Source organism: Crinia signifera, chromosome 6 (genome assembly GCF_055691185.1).
Source record: "Crinia signifera chromosome 6, ASM5569118v1, whole genome shotgun sequence".
NCBI classification, from domain to species: Eukaryota; Metazoa; Chordata; class Amphibia; order Anura; family Myobatrachidae; genus Crinia; species Crinia signifera.
Window position 1 is genome coordinate 292,790,634 of NC_139222.1, and position 23,772 is coordinate 292,814,405.

General features: G+C 50.4%; 1 long non-coding RNA gene across 1 annotated transcript; it reads right to left on the reverse strand.

Moving 5' to 3' along the window:
• Positions 1-375: 375 nt before the first annotated feature.
• Positions 376-23,689, reverse strand: LOC146009506 (uncharacterized). Its single transcript, XR_014444679.1, has 4 exons — positions 23,599-23,689; positions 12,939-13,150; positions 11,096-11,253; positions 376-478 (listed from the first exon to the last, which is right to left on the reverse strand). It is a non-coding gene; the product is annotated as an uncharacterized LOC146009506 (long non-coding RNA).
• Positions 23,690-23,772: the final 83 nt, after the last annotated feature.

Sequence of the window (23,772 nt, forward strand, 5' to 3'; positions counted from 1 at the left end):
CCGGATTAATAGAGGTCCCTAAACTCCTTTAATCAGGACAAATCAAAATTATCCGGATTAAAAGAAGTTCCGGACCAACGGTTGCCGCAAAAACGGTGGTGTACCTGTATATGAGAAAGGGCCATGATATAGTATATGGGAAAGGGCCGTGACCTAGTATATGGGAAAGGGCTGTTACACAGTGTACAGGAAAGGGCCATGACATAGTGTAAGGGAAAGGGCCGTGACATAGTATATGGAAAAGGCCATGACATAGTATTCAGGAATCTTTAGACGTAGCCATCACACTTACACCAAATATGATCGCTTCAGATTCTCCACCAGAGCATGGTCTCCAATGGAAGTACCTGAAATCACAACCACAGCAGCGCCATGCCCCGAATGCCAAAAATAGGATTTTAATTACCTACCGGTAAATCCTTTTCATGTAGTCCATATGGGATACTGGGGTCTCAATATGATGGGGATTAGAGGGTATCTGCAGGAGACGGGCACATACAAAAAATTTAGCAAGGTGTACTGGCTCCACTGTGCCTGATGGAGGCTGAACATATTCAAGAGAAGGATATGTAAATTATGTGGTGAGATTCACACCAGCCCACTTCAAACAACATATATCAAAAACTTGTAACAGAACTGTTAACACCGTTTTTTGCATATAAAGAACAATTAGTCACAACCGTGACCATAAGTAACAGGTATCAACATCACTAAACTTCAGTGAATGACCTGATGCAGTAAGAACTCCGAACTGAGGCGGGTAACCAGGGGGATTGAATACGTAATACCCCTTGGAGAAATGTCTGGACTTCTGGCAGGACCGCCAATTTATTTTGGAAAAATATAGACAAGGCAGAAATCTGAACCTCCAAGGACCCTAGACGAAGGCCCAATTCCAAGCCTGCCTTCAGGAACTGCATGAAATGGTCCAGTTTAAAATCCGCTGGTAGAAAATTCTCCAGGCAATGTAATTTCTCCAAATATGATGATAATGGGAAGCAGTCACCGGTTTCCTCGCCTGGGTCATGGTAGATACCACCGAAGGATGTAGACCCTTGTAGGCTAAGATCTGCCACTCAACCTCCAGGCTGTTAAACAAAGTGGCCCAAGTCCTGGAAGACGAATGGGCCTTGTAAGAGTAGATCCTTTCTGAGAGGTAGCCACCAAGGATCTGCGACCAACATGGCCTGAAGATCCGCGTACCACACTCTTCAATGCCAGTCTGGTGCCAGCAGAATCACCTCTATTCTTTGACTTTGTACCTTCTTTAGGACCCTTGCAATCAAGGGAATTGGAGGGAAGAGATACACCAGGTCAATTACACTACGTCGTTAGGGCATCCACTGCTTTTGCTTGAGGATCCCTGGTTCTTGAACAATATCTGTTGAGACTGGACACCATGAGGTCTATCTGTGGGCATCCCCACAGATTTACAATGTGAGCAAACACCTGGGGATTCAAGCCCCATTTCCCAGAATGTAGGTTGTGACGATTGAGGAAGTCTGCTTCCCAGTTGGCCGATATCGCCCTTGCATGTTGTTCCACCCAAGAAAGGATCTTGGTTACTTCTCTCATGCATGCTATTCTCTTTGTCCCTCCTTAACGGTTGAAATAAGCAACAGTCGTTCATTGTCTGACTGGACTGTATTGCTTGTCTCTTCAGTAGAGGGTAAGCTTGCAGAAGGGCATAGTACACACCTTTCAATTGCAAATTGGGTACTTGTGTATTTTGGTGGCGCCCCCGATCTCCATCGCGCGATGAGTACATCGCGTTGCATCGCATGCCATGCACCCGATGTCATGCGATGCGACGCGATTTTTGCCCCCTATTCGATGAAAGATTGTATAAGCACCCTAAAGGGTGCTTACAATGTTAAATGCACCCCCACACCACCGCCGAACTATAAACGCGAACCCGAAGCGTGGCGAGCGCAGCGAGTCCGCGAGGGGCGGCTGTACGCGTCCTCCGACCTTTTCATACCCCCACTATCCACGTCGGCGTGGAGTTGAGAATAGAAAGTGTGGCGAGCGCAGCGAGCCACCGAGCCCGAAGCGTGGCGAGCGCAGCGAGCCCCGCGAGGGGCGGCGGATACCTTCACAGGTATCCGCGTCCCCTCGCGGGCTTCACAGGTGTCCGCTCGCCACGCTTCGGGCTCGGTGGATCGCTGCGCTCGCCACACTTTCTATTCTCAACTCCACGCCGACGTGGATAGTGGGGGTATGAAAAGGTCGGAGGACGCGTACCGCCGCTCGTCATGCTTCGGGTTCACGTTTCAAGTGGGGGGGTGCATTTAACATTGTAAGCACCCATGAGGGTGCTTATACAATGTTTAATCGCTTCACATTGTATGGCATTGTATGCCATATACAATGGCATACAATTTTAAAATTGTATGCCATTGTACAATATCGCGTCGCATCGCATACCATCGTATGCCTTATGGTATGCGATGCGCACCGCCAAAATACACAAGTACCGCAAATTGTTTCTATGCAATTTGAATTACCAGAGAGTCTGTAGCCCTCCAAAATAAGATCCCTGACCCAGTAATCTAGGCTGGAGGCATCCCAGACGTGACTGAAGTGCACCAAGCAAGCTCCCACTGTCTCAGGGTGGGTAAAAACCGTCATGTTGAGAGCTTTGACGCAGCTGCACTGGAGAAACGGTCTTGAGGTCCCCAAGCCGTGGCCTTTCTGAACTTACCCCGCGCGTGCGTCTGTTGGCATTGGAGGCACCCCTGGCCTTAGGACGAAACCCGTTAGCCCAAAAGGACTGCTGGCTCAGACCTGAAAAGGGATGCTGGACCTGTGTGGATGCCTTCGGGAGGAGGGAAGATTTCCCAGCCAAGGCCTTTGAAATCCATTTGTCTAACTCACTTCCAAAAAAAATTCTCCCTAAACATAGAATTTGACGGCAGATAAGAACCACTTGGCCCATCTAGTCTGCCCCTTTTTTAAACATGTTACCTCAAACCATATTTGATCCTTATTTCTTTGTAAGGATATCAATATGCCTATCCCAAGCATGTTTAAATTGCTCTACTGTAATTGACTCTTTCTGTGAAGTAATTTTTCCTCAAATATCCCCTGAATCTTCCTCCCTCTAGTGTCAGTGCATGTCCTCGTGTTCTGTTGCTCCTCTTCCTGTGAAGAATGTCTCCCACCTGTACCTTGTTAAAGCCCATGATATATTTGAAAGTTTCTATCATGTCCCCCCTTTCCCTTCTCTGTTCTAAATACAGTATGTATAATATTAAGATCTTTTAGTCTTTCCTGGTACATTTTGTGATGTAGGCCATGCACCATTTTAGTTGCCCTTCTTTGTAGTCTCTAATATGTTTATATCCTTCTGGAGATATGGCCTCCAGAACTGAACACAATACTCTAGGTGAGGTCGTACCAATGACCTATACAGTGGCATTATTACTTCTTTCTTTCTACTGCTGATACCTCTCCCTATGCAACCAAGCATCTGACTTGCCTTCTTCATTGCTTTGTTACATTGTCTACCTGCTTTTAAGTCCCCTGAAATAGTGACATCTATATCCCTTTCTTCCTCAGTAGTTTCCATTATAGTGCCATTTATACTATATTTAGTCTTTGGATTTCTGAGACCCAAGTGCATGATTTTGCATTTTTTGGCATTAAACTGTAGTTGCCATGCTCTTGACCATTCCTCTAATCTACCTAGATCCTCAATCATTTGTTTTACCCCTCCTGGTGTGTCTACCCTGTTGCATACCTTTGTGTCATCTGCAATAAGGCACATTTTACCCTCAATTCCATTTGCAATATCACCAATAAAGATATTAAAAAGCACCAGTCCAAGTACAGTTCCCTGGGGTACTCCACTTGTAACCTTTACCTCCTTTGACTGTACTCCGTTTACTACAACTCTCTGTTTTCTGTCCTGCAACCACGCTCTTATCCATTCAACTATCTTAGAATCCAATCCCAAGCTTTCAAGTTTATTTAACAGTCTGCGATGTGGGACAGTGTCAAATCCTTACTAAAGTCTAGATAAGCTACATCTACAGCCCTACCTTGATCTATTACTGTAGTCACCCAGTCAAAAAAGTAAATAAGATTTATTTGACATGATCTTCCCCCAGTAAACCGATGCTGTTTCGGATCCTGTAAATTGATGGTTTTGAGATATTCTACAAGTCTATGTTTTAAAAGTGTTTCCATCAATTTCCCTACTACTCATGTAATGCTTACTGGCCGATAGTTACTTACATCTTCCTTGCTTCCACTTTTGTGCAGTGGGACTACATTTGCTGTTTTCCAGTCCTCTGGGATTACTCCAATAGCTAGTGACTGGTTGAATAATTCTGTTACTGGTATTACCAGCTGCATTTAAGCTATTTTAGTATCCTTGGATGTATCCCATCTGGCCCTATTGATTTATCCACCTTCAGTTTGACAGTTTCTCCTTTATGACTTTCTCCTCTGTAAATGTACTTGTTTCTCTCTCAATTTTCTGACTATACTTGCAACTTAACTGTGGTCCCTTTACCCACTCTCAGCAGTGAATACTGAGCAGACATAGTTATTAATACGATCTGCTATTACATTGTCCACCTCAAAAAGACTTCCACTCTCTTTCTTTAGTCTTATTACTCCACTTTTTGTTTTTCCTCCTTTCACTTATATACCTAAAAAGTCCCCCCCCCCCTTTACCCAATGACTGGGCCATTTTCTCCTCAGCCTGTGCTTTTGCACATCTGATTACCGTCTTAGCCTCCTTCTGTCTAACAAGATACACCTCTTTGTCTTCATTATTCTGTGTCTGCTTATATTTCTTAAAGGCCAACTTTTTTGCTTTCACAATACTTTTTACATCTTTCGCAAACCACACCGGCCTTTTTTTTCTTGCATTTTTTCTAACTCTTTTGACTCTGTTGCGTTTAGTAAAGGAAGACTTTCTAGACTATGTTTTCAGTCTGCATCCACAACCCAATAATGCAACCACAGGGCTGTGCAGGCCGACACTACCATGGTCAAACTGCACGCATTAATAGCGCCAAGTTTTATTTGTGCTTCACAGAGCACCTTAGCCGTGTCCTGTATGTTACGCGGGAATACACATTTTCAAGCCTAGACTTGATGCTGCCCATGCAAGCACCAGAGACTGCCCTGTGACACACCACTGAGTTGTGGCGACACCTTGCTTGGGGTGACATTCACTGCTCACAAGTGTTTGGGAGATTTTTGTACTGCAAATCAGGGATATTTGTCTCACCATCTTGGAGACTGAAAACCTCTCCTAAACCTCTCCTCACAGACACCTACACAAGAATCACACAGGTGTCATGTTACACAGTGTGAGATTATATATTTATTATTAACAGTTTCTTATATAGCGCATACATATATACTATATAGAGTATAGTTGAACATTTCACATCAGTCTCTGCCACAGTGGAGCTTACAATCTATATTCCCTACCACATGTACACACACATACAGACATTCTAGGGTTAATTTTGTTGGAATATGGGAGGAAACCGGAGTAAACCCACGCAAACACGGGGAGAATATACAAACTCCGCACAGTTAGGGCCATGGTGGGAATAGAACCCATGACCTCAGTGCTGTGAGGCAGTAATGCTAACCGTTACACCGTCCGTACTGCCCTGTATATATAACACATGGTGGGGATAGAACCCATGACCTCAGCGCTGTGAGGCAGTAATGCTAACCATTACACCATCCGTACTGCCCTGTATATATAACACATGGTGGGGATAGAACCCATGACCTCAGCGCTGTAAAGCAGTAATGCTAACCATCACACCATCCGTACTGCCCCGTATATATAACACATGGTGGGAATAGAACCCATGACCTCAGCGCTGTGAGGCAGTAATGCTTACCATTACACTATCAGTACTGCCCCGTATATATAACACATGGTTGGAACAGAACCCATGACCTCAGCGCTGTGAGGCAGTAACCATTACACCATCAGTACTGCCCCATATATAGAACACATGGTGGGGATAGAACTCATGACCTCAGCGCTGTGAGGCAGTAATGCTAACCATTACACCATCCGTACTGCCCCGTAAATATAACACATGGTGGGAATAGAACCCATGACCTCAGCGCTGTGAGGCAGTACTGCTAACCGTTACACCGTCCGTACTGCCCTGTATATATAACACATGGTGGGGATAGAACCCATGACCTCAGCGCTGTGAGGCAGTAATGCTAACCATTACACCATCCGTACTGCCCTGTATATATAACACATGGTGGGGATAGAACCCATGACCTCAGCGCTGTAAAGCAGTAATGCTAACCATCACACCATCCGTACTGCCCCGTATATATAACACATGGTGGGAATAGAACCCATGACCTCAGCGCTGTGAGGCAGTAATGCTTACCATTACACTATCAGTACTGCCCCGTATATATAACACATGGTTGGAACAGAACCCATGACCTCAGCGCTGTGAGGCAGTAACCATTACACCATCAGTACTGCCCCATATATAGAACACATGGTGGGGATAGAACTCATGACCTCAGCGCTGTGAGGCAGTAATGCTAACCATTACACCGTCTGTACTGCCCTGTATATATAACACATGGTGGGGATAGAACCCATGACCTCAGTGCTGTGAGGCAGTACTGATAACCATTACACTGTCCGTACTGCCCCGTATATATAACACATGGTGGGGATAGAACCCATGACCTCAGTGCTGTGAGGCAGTAATACTAGCCATTACACCATCCGTACTGCCCTGTATATATAACACATGGTGGGGATAGAACCCATGACCTCAGTGCTGTGAGGCAGTAATGCAACCATTACACCATCTGCACTGCCCCATATATATAACACATGGTGGGGATTGAACCCAGGACCTCAGTGCTGTGAGGCAGTAATGCTAACCATTACACCGTCCGTACTGCCCTGTATATATAACACATGGTGGGAATAGAACCCATGACCTCAGTGCTGTGAGGCAGTAATGCTAACCATTACACCATACTTACTGCCCCGTATATATATATATAAAACACATGGTGGGAATAGAACCCATGACCTCAGCGCTGTGAGGCAGTAATGTAACCATTACACCATCCGTACTGCCCCGTATATATATAACACATGGTGGGGATAGAACCCATGACCTCAGTGCTGTGAGGCAGTAATGCTAACCATTACACCATCCGTACTGCCCCGTATATATATAACACATGGTGGGGATAGAACCCATGACCTCAGTGCTGTGAGGCAGTAATGTAACCATTACACCATCCGTACTGTCCCGTATATATATAACACATGGTGGGGATAGAGCCCATGACCTCAGCACTGTGAGGCAGTAATGCTAACCATTACACCGTCCATACTGCCCCGTATGTATAACACATGGTGGGGATAGAACCCATGACCTCAGCGCTGTAAAGCAGTAATGCTAACCATTACACCGTCCGTGCTGCCCTGTATATATAACACATGGTGGGGATAGAACCCATGACCTCAGTGCTGTGAGGCAGTAATGCTAACCATTACACCATCCGTACTGCCCCGTATATATATAACACATGGTGGGGATAGAACCCATGACCTCAGTGCTGTGAGGCAGTAATGTAACCATTACACCATCCGTACTGTCCCGTATATATATAACACATGGTGGGGATAGAGCCCATGACCTCAGCACTGTGAGGCAGTAATGCTAACCATTACACCGTCCATACTGCCCCGTATATATAACACATGGTGGGGATAGAACCCATGACCTCAGTGCTGTGAGGCAGTAATGCTAACCATTACACCGTCCGTGCTGCCCTGTATATATAACACATGGAGGCCTGGTGACAGGGAGATGTGTGGGGCCGCCACATGGAGGCCTGGTGACAGGGAGATGTGTGGGGCCGCCACATGGAGGCCTGGTGACAGGGAGATGTGTGGGGCCGCCACATGGAGTCCTGGTGACAGGGAGATGTGTGGGGCCGCCACATGGAGTCCTGGTGACAGGGAGATGTGTGGGGCCGCCACATGGAGGCCTGGTGACAGGGAGATGTGTGGGGAAGCCACATGGAGGCCTGGTGACAGGGAGATGTGTGGGGAAGCCACATGGAGGCCTGGTGACAGGGAGATGTGTGGGGCCGCCACATGGAGGCCTGGTGACAGGGAGATGTGTGGGGAAGCTACATGGAGGCCTGGTGACAGGGAGATGTGTGGGGCAGCCACATGGAGGCCTGGTGACAAGGAGATGTGTGGGGCAGCCACATGGAGGCCTGGTGACAGGGAGATGTGTGGGGCAGCCACATGGAGGCCTGGTGACAGGGAGATGTGTGGGGCAGCCACATGGAGGCCTGGTGACAGGGAGATGTGTGGGGCAGCCACATGGAGGCCTGGTGACAGGGAGATGTGTGGGGAAGCCACATGGAGGCCTGGTGACAGGGAGATGTGTGGGGCAGCCACATGGAGGCCTGGTGACAGGGATATGTGTGGGGCAGCCACATGGAGGCCTGGTGACAAGGAGATGTGTGGGGAAGCCACATGGAGGCCTGGTGACAGGGAGATGTGTGGGGCAGCCACATGGAGGCCTGGTGACAAGGAGATGTGTGCGGAAGCCACATGGAGGCCTGGTGACAGGGAGATGTGTGGGGCAGCCACATGGAGGCCTGGTGACAAGGAGATGTGTGGGGAAGCCATATGGAGGCCTGGTGACAGGGAGATGTGTGGGGCAGCCACATGGAGGCCTGGTGACAGGGAGATGTGTGCGGAAGCCACATGGAGGCCTGGTGACAGGGAGATGTGTGGGGAAGCCACATGGAGTTCTGGTGACAGGGAGATGTGTGGGGAAGCCACATGGAGGCCTGGTGACAGGGAGATGTGTGGGGCAGCCACATGGAGGCCTGGTGACAGGGAGATGTGTGGGGCAGCCACATGGAGGCCTGGTGACAGGGAGATGTGTGGGGAAGCCACATGGAGGCCTGGTGACAGGGAGATGTGTGGGGAAGCTACATGGAGGCCTGGTGACAGGGAGATGTGTGGGGCAGCCACATGGAGGCCTGGTGACAGGGAGATGTGTGGGGAAGCCACATGGAGGCCTGGTGACAGGGAGATGTGTGGGGAAGCCACATGGAGGCCTGGTGACAGGGAGATGTGTGGGGCAGCCACATGGAGGCCTGGTGACAGGGAGATGTGTGGGGAAGCCACATGGAGGCCTGGTGACAGGGAGATGTGTGGGGCAGCCACATGGAGGCCTGGTGACAGGGAGATGTGTGGGGAAGCTACATGGAGGCCTGGTGACAGGGAGATGTGTGGGGCAGCCACATGGAGGCCTGGTGACAGGGAGATGTGTGGGGAAGCCACATGGAGGCCTGGTGACAGGGAGATGTGTGGGGAAGCCACATGGAGGCCTGGTGACAGGGAGATGTGTGGGGAAGCCACATGGAGGCCTGGTGACAGGGAGATGTGTGGGGAAGCCACATGGAGGCCTGGTGACAAGGAGATGTGTGGGGAAGCCACATGGAGACCTGGTGACAGGGAGATGTGTGGGGAAGCCACATGGAGGCCTGGTGACAGGGAGATGTGTGGGGCAGCCACATGGAGGCCTGGTGACAGGGAGATGTGTGGGGAAGCCACATGGAGGCCTGGTGACAGGGAGATGTGTGGGGAAGCTACATGGAGGCCTGGTGACAGGGAGATGTGTGGGGCAGCCACATGGAGGCCTGGTGACAGGGAGATGTGTGGGGAAGCCACATGGAGGCCTGGTGACAGGGAGATGTGTGGGGCAGCCACATGGAGGCCTGGTGACAGGGAGATGTGTGGGGAAGCTACATGGAGGCCTGGTGACAGGGAGATGTGTGGGGCAGCCACATGGAGGCCTGGTGACAGGGAGATGTGTGGGGAAGCCACATGGAGGCCTGGTGACAGGGAGATGTGTGGGGAAGCCACATGGAGGCCTGGTGACAGGGAGATGTGTGGGGAAGCCACATGGAGGCCTGGTGACAGGGAGATGTGTGGGGAAGCCACATGGAGGCCGGGTGACAGGGAGATGTGTGGGGAAGCCACATGGAGGCCTGGTGACAGGGAGATGTGTGGGGCAGCCACATGGAGGCCTGGTGACAGGGAGATGTGTGGGGAAGCCACATGGAGGCCTGGTGACAGGGAGATGTGTGGTGAAGCCACATGGAGGCTTGGTGACGGGGAGATGTGTGGGGCTGCCACATGGAGGCCTGGTGACAGGGAGATGTGTGGGGCAGCCACATGGAGGCCTGGTGACAAGGAGATGTGTGGGGAAGCCACATGGAGGCCTGGTGACAGGGAGATGTGTGGGGCTGCCACATGGAGGCCGGGTGACAGGGAGATGTGTGGGGCTGCCACATGGAGGCCGGGTGACAGGGAGATGTGTGGGAAGCAGGATAAGAATCGCTGGGGCTCGTCACGGGAAATGAAGGGTTAATAGAAACACCTCTTGTCCTCCTATACAGCAGCAGGGGCAGTGATTACATTTGAATATTCTCTTGGCACGGATCCATCTTCATTAATGCGTGGGGGGAATCAGCCAATATTTATAAGAAAAACATATTTGACACTCGAGGGAACCGCATTTAGAGCTATTTTGCTAATTTGATGGAGTGGTAATAAGCCCTGGAAAATGTCAATGCTTTTTACAAGCAGCTGTTATAAATCCTTCCTGCATGTTGCAGCAACAAGACAATCTAGTTTTCACCATAGAACCTGGATGTCATCCGTTGGCATCTGCTCCCATTAATATTCCACTTTCCTCTGATTTGCAGCTTGGTCATTTTGCTTTGGTGAACGTGATACTGAACCCAGTGCAAGATAAAGAGGCCTAGAAAATAGGACTAGACCTGTGCTATCCGCTGCGCTGGGAGATCGGTGCATCCGTCCCCATCAGTTCTGTCCTGCAAACATCACCATCTAATGATTCATTATGCAGGAGAGATAAAAGGTACAAATATTCTTATTGACATTAACATCTAGATTTAAGAAGCAAACAGCCTAAAAGACAACTACTCGTGTCAGCTGGTAATTAGCATATTAAAACAATATTAATATAATCAATCCTTGTGACCCAGATATACTCACAGCTTTAAGTATATTTATGTGACCAGTCCTCCCAAAATCCTTAATTGTCTCTGACCATTAACGTCCTCACTCCTGATTAGAGACGGCAGATCCGTTTCTTAGTAGGATGAGTTAATGATAAATGTCCTGAACCGTCCAACCATAAAGATGTAACCGCTCTGTGGATCCAAGTGCAAAACAGCCAAGTACTTATTATATCCAAATAGGTTTAAAGCCCTGTACATCGATTTTTCCAGATTTTTTGATTCAATTTTGCTTATAGAAGCAGAATCGAATCCTAAAAAAAATCGAATGGTTTCTGTGTCACTTTCGATCTACATTCCATTCGATGCGCGCTCCCATTTTCACAAAATCGAACAGAAAAATCTACTGTGCAGCCAAGGAAATATCGAATTCGATCTAGTAAATCGAATGTGTACAATGTACCATGAATGTATATCGAATGGGATATCTAATGCAAAAGTACAGATCTAATGCCAAATCGAATGGAAAGATCTAATGCCAGATCTAATAGACAATCGAACCTAACATCGAATCAAAAGCAAATCGGGTGCTTATGTTAGTTGGGCGCCCACTATAGTTACTACGCTCATACCCCACTATCCATGTTGGCATGGAGTTGACTTTATAGTGTGGCGAGCGCAGCGAGGGGACACAGAAAACTAAGCAAATAGCTTAGTGGGCGCCCAACTAACATATAAGTACCACAAATGGATGTGTGTGTACAGGGCGTAAGCAGGATCAGTTTGGTAGCGTGGTATATCGGGTCACCAGTTTCTCTGCTGACATAGAATGGCGTTAAGGGGATGCACTGACCCCATATACCAGGCTACCAAACAGATCCAGTGCCCTATTCCCATCATCTCGCGTCAGCAGGGTTATGGTATAAAACATCCAGTGTCCAGGGCTACAATCATATGGTCGACAGTCACAAGGTCAACAGGGTCTAAAGGTCCACATTGAAAAGGTTAACAGGGTCCAACGGTTGACAGCTAAAAGGTCGACATGGCCAAAAGGGCAACATCAAAAATAGTCGACATGGTCAAAAGGTCAACAGGGTCTAAAGGTCCACATTGAAAAGGTTAACAGGGTTCAAAGGTCGACAGGGTCCAACCATTTTGGGAGCACCCTTCCCGAGAAAACTATAAATCTGGGAGGTTGTTTGCTAAAAACAAGTCTTTATTAGATGATTAGTGAATCAATGGTGGCGATATATTAGACAGTGCGACGATTTGTAGATTAGAGAATTTGTCCGGTTATTCAGAAGGAACAGTTGGGGGTAGAATTTCTCCCCTGTGTGAAAGGATAGATTACCCCAGGTGGACCTTCATCCATACATCACAAATAGGTGGAAATATAATGGGAATTGAAATCACGGGTCACCTGTCAGATGCAGTATCAGAAAATGGGAAAAAAACTGCGCAAAGGGAAACACTAATAGTTAATAATTAAATGAATTTATTATACAATATTAAATGTACATATGGTATGTGGCCACAACCTGTAAAAACTTAGGATATAAAATACATCCACATAAAAATGAAAAAAATATATATATAAACAAAAATAAAAATATATAAAGATATATAGTGTAAATACTACATAGCACAAATCACACACAATATCAAGCTTAGTAGGTGCCTCTGCTGGTTAGTAATGCAGGTTAGTAAGCTGAAAACTTGTATGGTTGGATCCAGAAAGTCCATATAATCAGACTGGTCGATTTTTACTTAGATGGAATTAGTAAACTTGCAACATGCAAAAGGTGTTATCAACTTCAGAATGAGTCAGATAGGTTGCCTGGCCAGACAGAAAAAATATAATATAAAAACTGGGTATATACCTTTGGAGACCTGTGGCGGATTACAGTCTCTGCCTCCCAGTTGCTAGAACTGAATTTCCAAATTTGTATGCAACTATATCCGGAGTTTGTGACACCAGTGGCTTAAAGATGAATAGCAGGTCCCCTCAGTGCAATATCGATATTCTTCAGTGATCAGGAGAAGTGGAAATAGGTCTCTAACGCGTTTCCCCGCCTGCTGTGAGCGTCGGCGGCTTCCTCAGAGAGAGAGAGAGCGAGTAAATCGTGCATGCAGTATCAGTCTACAGCTGCCCATACACGGTCCGTTCAAGGGATCCGTTTGGGACTTAAATAGCGCGCATCGCATGCCTTGTGCATGCAATGCGATCCGACGCAATGTGTAGCTAGTACAAAAAGTATGTGCAGCATCGCATAGTACAGAACGGAGCCGGTCCACAACGGAGCGTGTATGGGCAGCTTATGGCCTTTAAGCAACACAGTGTGATCCCTTTAAGGCAGTGTGTACTGTCCAAATACAGACCGAGTATCCCCTGCGGGTCTCCCCATCAGGTACTAGACCGGCCCAACACTCCTTAGCTTCCGAGTGCGGGATGTAATTAGTGTGGTAGGACTCGCCTTTCTCTCCCCTCTATACAATCTCACTGGTATCAAATCTCGGGAGCACCACTGATGGTCACCGTATAGAGTACATAGAGGTAATCTAACCTGAACACTCAACAACTAAATTCCAGGAATTATCACATCAGTTCTTACCGAGAAACTTTAATTGCAGCGCGGTCTTCCCAACCCCCTACTACTGCGCGACCTTTAAACCATGTCAACCTTTTGGCCTAGAGTCATTCTATGATCAGTCCGGATACCGTCAACAGACGCGAGAGCACAACAGCAAGTGAGTTCTTTTGGCAGCTGGATGGGGAATAGCACAGGTTGGGGTAATTTATGTGGATGGAGGCAGGAGCTGGGCCAGTTTATGTGGAGGTGGCAGCTGGATGGGGAATAGCACAGGTTGGGGTAATTTATGTGGATGGAGGCAGGAGCTGGGCCAGTTTATGTGGAGGTGGCAGCTGGATGGGGAATAGCACAGGTTGGGGTAATTCATGTGGATGGAGGCAGGAGCTGGGCCAGTTTATGTGGAGGTGGCAGCTGGATGGGGAATAGCACAGGTTGGGGTAATTTATGTGGATGGAGGCAGGAGCTGGGCCAGTTTATGTGGAGGTGGCAGCTGGATGGGGAATAGCACAGGTTGGGGTAATTTATGTGGATGGAGGCAGGAGCTGGGCCAGTTTATGTGGAGGTGGCAGCTGGATGGGGAATAGCACAGGTTGGGGTAATTTATGTGGATGGAGGCATGAGCTTGGCCAGTTTATGTGGAGGTGGCAGCTGGATGGGGAATAGCACAGGTTGGGGTAATTTATGTGGATGGAGGCAGGAGCTGGCCAGTTTATGTGGAGGTGGCAGCTGGATGGGGAATAGCACAGGTTGGGGTAATTCATGTGGATGGAGGCAGGAGCTGGCCAGTTTATGTGGAGGTGGCAGCTGGATGGGGAATAGCACAGGTTGGGGTAATTCATGTGGATGGAGGCAGGAGCTGGGCCAGTTTATGTGGAGGTGGCAGCTGGATGGGGAATAGCACAGGTTGGGGTAATTTATGTGGATGGAGGCAGGAGCTGGCCAGTTTATGTGGAGGTGGCAGCTGGATGGGGAATAGCACAGGTTGGGGTAATTCATGTGGATGGAGGCAGTAGCTGGGCCAGTTTATGTGGAGGTGGCAGCTGGATGGGGAATAGCACAGGTTGGGGTAATTTATGTGGATGGAGGCAGGAGCTGGGCCAGTTTATGTGGAGGTGGCAGCTGGATGGGGAATAGCACAGGTTGGGGTAATTTATGTGGATGGAGGCAGGAGCTGGGCCAGTTTATGTGGAGGTGGCAGCTGGATGGGGAATAGCACAGGTTGGGGTAATTTATGTGGATGGAGGCAGGAGCTGGCCAGTTTATGTGGAGGTGGCAGCTGGATGGGGAATAGCACAGTTTGGGGTAATTTATGTGGATGGAGGCAGGAGCTGGCCAGTTTATGTGGAGGTGGCAGCTGGATGGGGAATAGCACAGGTTGGGGTAATTCATGTGGATGGAGGCAGTAGCTGGGCCAGTTTATGTGGAGGTGGCAGCTGGATGGGGAATAGCACAGGTTGGGGTAATTTATGTGGATGGAGGCAGGAGCTGGGCCAGTTTATGTGGAGGTGGCAGCTGGATGGGGAATAGCACAGGTTGGGGTAATTTATGTGGATGGAGGCAGGAGCTGGGCCAGTTTATGTGGAGGTGGCAGCTGGATGGGGAATAGCACAGGTTGGGGTAATTCATGTGGATGGAGGCAGGAGCTGGGCCAGTTTATGTGGAGGTGGCAGCTGGATGGGGAATAGCACAGGTTGGGGTAATTCATGTGGATGGAGGCAGGAGCTGGGCCAGTTTATGTGGAGGTGGCAGCTGAATGGGGAATAGCACAGGTTGGGGTAATTTATGTGAATGGAGGCAGGAGCTGGGCCAGTTTATGTGGAGGTGGCAGCTGGATGGGGAATAGCACAGGTTGGGGTAATTTATGTGGATGGAGGCAGGAGCTGGCCAGTTTATGTGGAGGTGGCAGCTGGATGGGGAATAGCACAGGTTGGGGTAATTTATGTGGATGGAGGCAGGAGCTGGGCCAGTTTATGTGGAGGTGGCAGCTGGATGGGGAATAGCACAGGTTGGGGTAATTCATGTGGATGGAGGCAGGAGCTGGGCCAGTTTATGTGGAGGTGGCAGCTGGATGGGGAATAGCACAGGTTGGGGTAATTCATGTGGATGGAGGCAGGAGCTGGGCCAGTTTATGTGGAGGTGGCAGCTGAATGGGGAATAGCACAGGTTGGGGTAATTTATGTGAATGGAGGCAGGAGCTGGGCCAGTTTATGTGGAGGTGGCAGCTGGATGGGGAATAGCACAGGTTGGGGTAATTCATGTGGATGGAGGCAGGAGCTGGGCCAGTTTATGTGGAGGTGGCAGCTGGATGGGGAATAGCACAGGTTGGGGTAATTTATGTGGATGGAGGCAGGAGCTGGGCCAGTTTATGTGGAGGTGGCAGCTGGATGGGGAATAGCACAGGTTGGGGTAATTCATGTGGATGGAGGCAGGAGCTGGGCCAGTTTATGTGGAGGTGGCAGCTGGATGGGGAATAGCACAGGTTGGGGTAATTCATGTGGATGGAGGCAGGAGCTGGGCCAGTTTATGTGGAGGTGGCAGCTGAATGGGGAATAGCACAGGTTGGGGTAATTTATGTGAATGGAGGCAGGAGCTGGGCCAGTTTATGTGGAGGTGGCAGCTGGATGGGGAATAGCACAGGTTGGGGTAATTTATGTGGATGGAGGCAGGAGCTGGCCAGTTTATGTGGAGGTGGCAGCTGGATGGGGAATAGCACAGGTTGGGGTAATTTATGTGGATGGAGGCAGGAGCTGGGCCAGTTTATGTGGAGGTGGCAGCTGGATGGGGAATAGCACAGGTTGGGGTAATTTATGTGGATGGAGGCAGGAGCTGGGCCAGTTTATGTGGAGGTGGCAGCTGGATGGGGAATAGCACAGGTTGGGGTAATTTATGTGGATGGAGGCTGGAGCTGGGCCAGTTTATGTGGAGGTGGCAGCTGGATGGGGAATAGCACAGGTTGGGGTAATTTATGTGGATGGAGGCAGGAGCTGGGCCAGTTTATGTGGAGGTGGCAGCTGGATGGGGAATAGCACAGGTTGGGGTAATTTATGTGGATGGAGGCAGGAGCTGGGCCAGTTTATGTGGAGGTGGCAGCTGGATGGGGAATAGCACAGGTTGGGGTAATTTATGTGGATGGAGGCAGGAGCTGGGCCAGTTTATGTGGAGGTGGCAGCTGGATGGGGAATAGCACAGGTTGGGGTAATTTATGTGGATGGAGGCTGGAGCTGGGCCAGTTTATGTGGAGGTGGCAGCTGGATGGGGAATAGCACAGGTTGGGGTAATTTATGTGGATGGAGGCAGGAGCTGGGCCAGTTTATGTGGAGGTGGCAGCTGGATGGGGAATAGCACAGGTTGGGGTAATTCATGTGGATGGAGGCAGGAGCTGGGCCAGTTTATGTGGAGGTGGCAGCTGGATGGGGAATAGCACAGGTTGGGGTAATTCATGTGGATGGAGGCAGGAGCTGGGCCAGTTTATGTGGAGGTGGCAGCTGAATGGGGAATAGCACAGGTTGGGGTAATTTATGTGAATGGAGGCAGGAGCTGGGCCAGTTTATGTGGAGGTGGCAGCTGGATGGGGAATAGCACAGGTTGGGGTAATTCATGTGGATGGAGGCAGGAGCTGGGCCAGTTTATGTGGAGGTGGCAGCTGGATGGGGAATAGCACAGGTTGGGGTAATTTATGTGGATGGAGGCAGGAGCTGGGCCAGTTTATGTGGAGGTGGCAGCTGGATGGGGAATAGCACAGGTTGGGGTAATTCATGTGGATGGAGGCAGGAGCTGGGCCAGTTTATGTGGAGGTGGCAGCTGGATGGGGAATAGCACAGGTTGGGGTAATTCATGTGGATGGAGGCAGGAGCTGGGCCAGTTTATGTGGAGGTGGCAGCTGGATGGGGAATAGCACAGGTTGGGGTAATTCATGTGGATGGAGGCAGGAGCTGGGCCAGTTTATGTGGAGGTGGCAGCTGGATGGGAAATAGCACAGGTTGGGGTAATTCATGTGGATGGAGGCAGGAGCTGGGCCAGTTTATGTGGAGGTGGCAGCTGGATGGGGAATAGCACAGGTTGGGGTAATTTATGTGGATGGAGGCAGGAGCTGGGCCAGTTTATGTGGAGGTGGCAGCTGGATGGGGAATAGCACAGGTTGGGGTAATTCATGTGGATGGAGGCAGGAGCTGGGCCAGTTTATGTGGAGGTGGCAGCTGGATGGGGAATAGCACAGGTTGGGGTAATTCATGTGGATGGAGGCAGGAGCTGGGCCAGTTTATGTGGAGGTGGCAGCTGGATGGGGAATAGCACAGGTTGGGGTAAATTTATGTGGATGGAGGCAGGAGCTGGGCCAGTTTATGTGGAGGTGGCAGCTGGATGGGGAATAGCACAGGTTGGGGTAATTTATGTGGATGGAGGCAGGAGCTGGGCCAGTTTATGTGGAGGTGGCAGCTGGATGGGGAATAGCACAGGTTGGGGTAATTTATGTGGATGGAGGCATGAGCTTGGCCAGTTTATGTGGAGGTGGCAGCTGGATGGGGAATAGCACATGTTGGGGTAATTTATGTGGATGGAGGCAGGAGCTGGGCCAGTTTATGTGGAGGTGGCAGCTGGATGGGGCATAGCACAGGTTGGGGTAATTTATGTGGATGGAGGCAGGAGCTGGGCCAGTTTATGTGGAGGTGGCAGCTGGATGGGGAATAGCACAGGTTGGGGTAATTTATGTGGATGGAGGCAGGAGCTGGGCCAGTTTATGTGGAGGTGGCAGCTGGATGGGGAATAGCACAGGTTGGGGTAATTTATGTGGATGGAGGCATGAGCTTGGCCAGTTTATGTGGAGGTGGCAGCTGGATGGGGCATAGCACAGGTTGGGGTAATTTATGTGGATGGAGGCAGGAGCTGGGCCAGTTTATGTGGAGGTGGCAGCTGGATGGGGAATAGCACATGTTGGGGTAATTTATGTGGATGGAGGCTGGAGCTGGGCCAGTTTATGTGGAGGTGGCAGCTGGATGGGGAATAGCACAGGTTGGGGTAATTTATGTGGATGGAGGCAGGAGCTGGGCCAGTTTATGTGGAGGTGGCAGCTGGATGGGGAATAGCACAGGTTGGGGTAATTTATGTGGATGGAGGCATGAGCTTGGCCAGTTTATGTGGAGGTGGCAGCTGGATGGGGAATAGCACAGGTTGGGGTAATTTATGTGGATGGAGGCAGGAGCTGGGCCAGTTTATGTGGAGGTGGCAGCTGGATGGGGAATAGCACAGGTTGGGGTAATTTATGTGGATGGAGGCTGGAGCTGGGCCAGTTTATGTGGAGGTGGCAGCTGGATGGGGAATAGCACAGGTTGGGGTAATTTATGTGGATGGAGGCAGGAGCTGGGCCAGTTTATGTGGAGGTGGCAGCTGGATGGGGAATAGCACAGGTTGGGGTAATTTATGTGGATGGAGGCAGGAGCTGGGCCAGTTTATGTGGAGGTGGCAGCTGGATGGGGAATAGCACAGGTTGGGGTAATTTATGTGGATGGAGGCAGGAGCTGGGCCAGTTTATGTGGAGGTGGCAGCTGGATGGGGAATAGCACAGGTTGGGGTAATTTATGTGGATGGAGGCAGGAGCTGGGCCAGTTTATGTGGAGGTGGCAGCTGGATGGGGAATAGCACAGGTTGGGGTAATTTATGTGGATGGAGGCAGGAGCTGGACCAGTTTATGTGGAGGTGGCAGCTGGATGGGGAATAGCACAGGTTGGGGTAATTTATGTGGATGGAGGCAGGAGCTGGGCCAGTTTATGTGGAGGTGGCAGCTGGATGGGGAATAGCACAGGTTGGGGTAATTTATGTGGATGGAGGCAGGAGCTGGGCCAGTTTATGTGGAGGTGGCAGCTGGATGGGGAATAGCACAGGTTGGGGTAATTTATGTGGATGGAGGCTGGAGCTGGGCCAGTTTATGTGGAGGTGGCAGCTGGATGGGGAATAGCACAGGTTGGGGTAATTTATGTGGATGGAGGCAGGAGCTGGGCCAGTTTATGTGGAGGTGGCAGCTGGATGGGGAATAGCACAGGTTGGGGTAATTTATGTGGATGGAGGCATGAGCTTGGCCAGTTTATGTGGAGGTGGCAGCTGGATGGGGAATAGCACAGGTTGGGGTAATTTATGTGGATGGAGGCAGGAGCTGGGCCAGTTTATGTGGAGGTGGCAGCTGGATGGGGAATAGCACAGGTTGGGGTAATTTATGTGGATGGAGGCAGGAGCTGGGCCAGTTTATGTGGAGGTGGCAGCTGGATGGGGAATAGCACAGGTTGGGGTAATTTATGTGGATGGAGGCAGGAGCTGGGCCAGTTTATGTGGAGGTGGCAGCTGGATGGGGCATAGCACAGGTTGGGGTAATTTATGTGGATGGAGGCAGGAGCTGGGCCAGTTTATGTGGAGGTGGCAGCTGGATGGGGCATAGCACAGGTTGGGGTAATTTATGTGGATGGAGGCTGGAGCTGGGCCAGTTTATGTGGAGGTGGCAGCTGGATGGGGAATAGCACAGGTTGGGGTAATTTATGTGGATGGAGGCAGGAGCTGGGCCAGTTTATGTGGAGGTGGCAGCTGGATGGGGAATAGCACAGGTTGGGGTAATTTATGTGGATGGAGGCAGGAGCTGGGCCAGTTTATGTGGAGGTGGCAGCTGGATGGGGAATAGCACAGGTTGGGGTAATTTATGTGGATGGAGGCATGAGCTGGGCCAGTTTATGTGGAGGTGGCAGCTGGATGGGGAATAGCACAGGTTGGGGTAATTTATGTGGATGGAGGCAGGAGCTGGGCCAGTTTATGTGGAGGTGGCAGCTGGATGGGGAATAGCACAGGTTGGGGTAATTTATGTGGATGGAGGCTGGAGCTGGGCCAGTTTATGTGGAGGTGGCAGCTGGATGGGGAATAGCACAGGTTGGGGTAATTTATGTGGATGGAGGCAGGAGCTGGGCCAGTTTATGTGGAGGTGGCAGCTGGATGGGGCATAGCACAGGTTGGGGTAATTTATGTGGATGGAGGCAGGAGCTGGGCCAGTTTATGTGGAGGTGGCAGCTGGATGGGGAATAGCACAGGTTGGGGTAATTTATGTGGATGGAGGCAGGAGCTGGGCCAGTTTATGTGGAGGTGGCAGCTGGATGGGGAATAGCACAGGTTGGGGTAATTTATGTGGATGGAGGCAGGAGCTGGGCCAGTTTATGTGGAGGTGGCAGCTGGATGGGGAATAGCACAGGTTGGGGTAATTTATGTGGATGGAGGCAGGAGCTGGGCCAGTTTATGTGGAGGTGGCAGCTGGATGGGGCATAGCACAGGTTGGGGTAATTTATGTGGATGGAGGCAGGAGCTGGGCCAGTTTATGTGGAGGTGGCAGCTGGATGGGGAATAGCACAGGTTGGGGTAATTTATGTGGATGGAGGCAGGAGCTGGGCCAGTTTATGTGGAGGTGGCAGCTGGATGGGGAATAGCACAGGTTGGGGTAATTTATGTGGATGGAGGCAGGAGCTGGACCAGTTTATGTGGAGGTGGCAGCTGGTTGGGGAATAGCACAGGTTTGGGTAATTTATGTGGATGGAGGCAGGAGCTGGGCCAGTTTATGTGGAGGTGGCAGCTGGATGGGGCATAGCACAGGTTGGGGTAATTTATGTGGATGGAGGCAGGAGCTGGGCCAGTTTATGTGGAGGTGGCAGCTGGATGGGGCAGTTTACATGTGTAGTGGGCAGCTGGTTCGGGAGTGGTGCTGGATGGGGCAGTCTGTAAGTGGAGGGGGAAGTTGGATGGGGTAGGTCAGAATGGGGCAGTCTGTATGTGGAGGGGGCAGAGCAGGATGGGGCAGTCTATAAGTGGAGGGGGACGTTGGATGGCGGCAGGGCAGGATGGGGTAGTCTGTAAGTGGAGGGGAAAGTTGGGTGGGGGCAGTGTAGGGTGGGCAGCCTGTATGTGGAGGGGGGCAGGGCAGAGTGGGGCATTCTATATAATTATATGGAGAGGGAAGTTGGATGGGGGCAGGATGGTGCAGTCTGTATGTGGAGGGAGAAGTCTGTATAACATACCTCCCAGCATGCCCCTCTCCAGGAGGACACAATGCTCTGTTCCTGGGCTTCCCTGGTAATGTATGATTGCCAGCACCTGTGGTGACACCTTTCTTATCAGTTACCTAGCTCCCCACAGGTGCTGGCAATCATACATTATCCATACCTCCCAGCATGCCCCTCTCCAGGAGGACACAATGCTCTGTTCCTGGGCTTCCCTGGTAATGTATGATTGCCAGCACCTGTGGAGACACCTTTCTTATCAGTTACCTAGCTCCCCACAGGTGCTGGTAATCCTACATTATCCATACCTCCCAGCATGCCCCTCTCCAGGAGGACACAATGCTCTGTTCCTGGGCTTCCCTGGTAATGTATGATTGCCAGCACCTGTGGTGACACCTTTCTTATCAGTTACCTAGCTCCCCACAGGTGCTGGCAATCCTACATTATCCATACCTCCCAGCATGCCCCTCTCCAGGAGGACACAATGCTCTGTTCCTGGGCTTCGCTGGTAATGTATGATTGCCAGCACCTGTGGTGACACCTTTCTTATCAGTTACCTAGCTCCCCACAGGTGCTGACAATCATACATTATCCATACCTCCCAGCATGCCCCTCTCCAGGAGGACACAATGCTCTGCTCCTGGGCTTCCCTGGTAATGTAGGATTGCCAGCACCTGTGATGACACCTTTCTTATCAGTTACCTAGCTCCCCACAGGTGCTGGCAATCCTACATTATCCATACCTCCCAGCATGCCCCTCTCCAGGAGGACAAAATGCTCTGTTCCTGGGCTTCCCTGGTAATGTATGATTGCCAGCACCTGTGGTGACACCTTTCTTATCAGTTACCTAGCTCCCCACAGGTGCTGGCAATCCTACATTATCCATACCTCCCAGCATGCCCCTCTCCAGGAGGACACAATGCTCTGTTCCTGGGCTTCCCTGGTAATGTATGATTGCCAGCACCTGTGGTGACACCTTTCTTATCAGTTACCTAGCTCCCCACAGGTGCTGGCAATCCTACATTATCCATACCTCCCAGCATGCCCCTCTCCAGGAGGACACAATGCTCTGCTCCTGGGCTTCCCTGGTAATGTATGATTGCCAGCACCTGTGGTGACACCTTTCTTATCAGTTACCTAGCTCCTCACAGGTGCTGGCAATCCTACATTATCCATACCTCCCAGCATGCCCCTCTCCAGGAGGACACAATGCTCTGCTCCTGGGCTTCCCTGGTAATGTATGATTGCCAGCACCTGTGATGACACCTTTCTTATCAGTTACCTAGCTCCCCACAGGTGCTGGCAATCCTACATTATCCATACCTCCCAGCATGCCCCTCTCCAGGAGGACACAATGCTCTGTTCCTGGGCTTCCCTGGTAATGTATGATTGCCAGCACCTGTGGTGACACCTTTCTTATCAGTTACCCAGATCCCCACAGGTGCTGGCAATCATACATTATCCATACCTCCCAGCATGCCCCTCTCCAGGAGGACACAATGCTCTGTTCCTGGGCTTCCCTGGTAATGTATGATTGCCAGCACCTGTGGTGACACCTTTCTTATCAGTTACCTCCCCACAGGTGCTGGCAATCATACATTATCCATATCTCCCAGCATGCCCCTCTCCAGGAGGACACAATGCTCTGTTCCTGGGCTTCCCTGGTAATGTATGATTGCCAGCACCTGTGTTGCAGCACCTTTCTGACCCATTAACTTATTCAACACAGGTGATTGTAATCATACATGAGAGGGAAGTGCAGGAGCAGAGCGTTGTGTCCCTGCTGGAGAGGGGCATGCTGGGAGGTATGTGTATAATTATATGGAGGGGGAAGTTGGATAGGGGTTAGAGCACTCTGTATATGGAGGGGGCATGTGATGGTGGCCAGCAAACTAACGGTGGGTACATGGGACTGTATAACGCCACCTCACCTCTGTTGCTGGGCAGTGGGCAGAACTCTGAAGGCAGCGCCGACATTTTGACGAGAATACACCGGTGTATCCACTTTAGTCAGACGGTAAGATGGCGGCTGGGCGGGAAGCCGCGAAGTGCGCTGATTGGCTGCTTGCCGGACACGAGACTACGCCCAGGAGGCTCCTGTAATG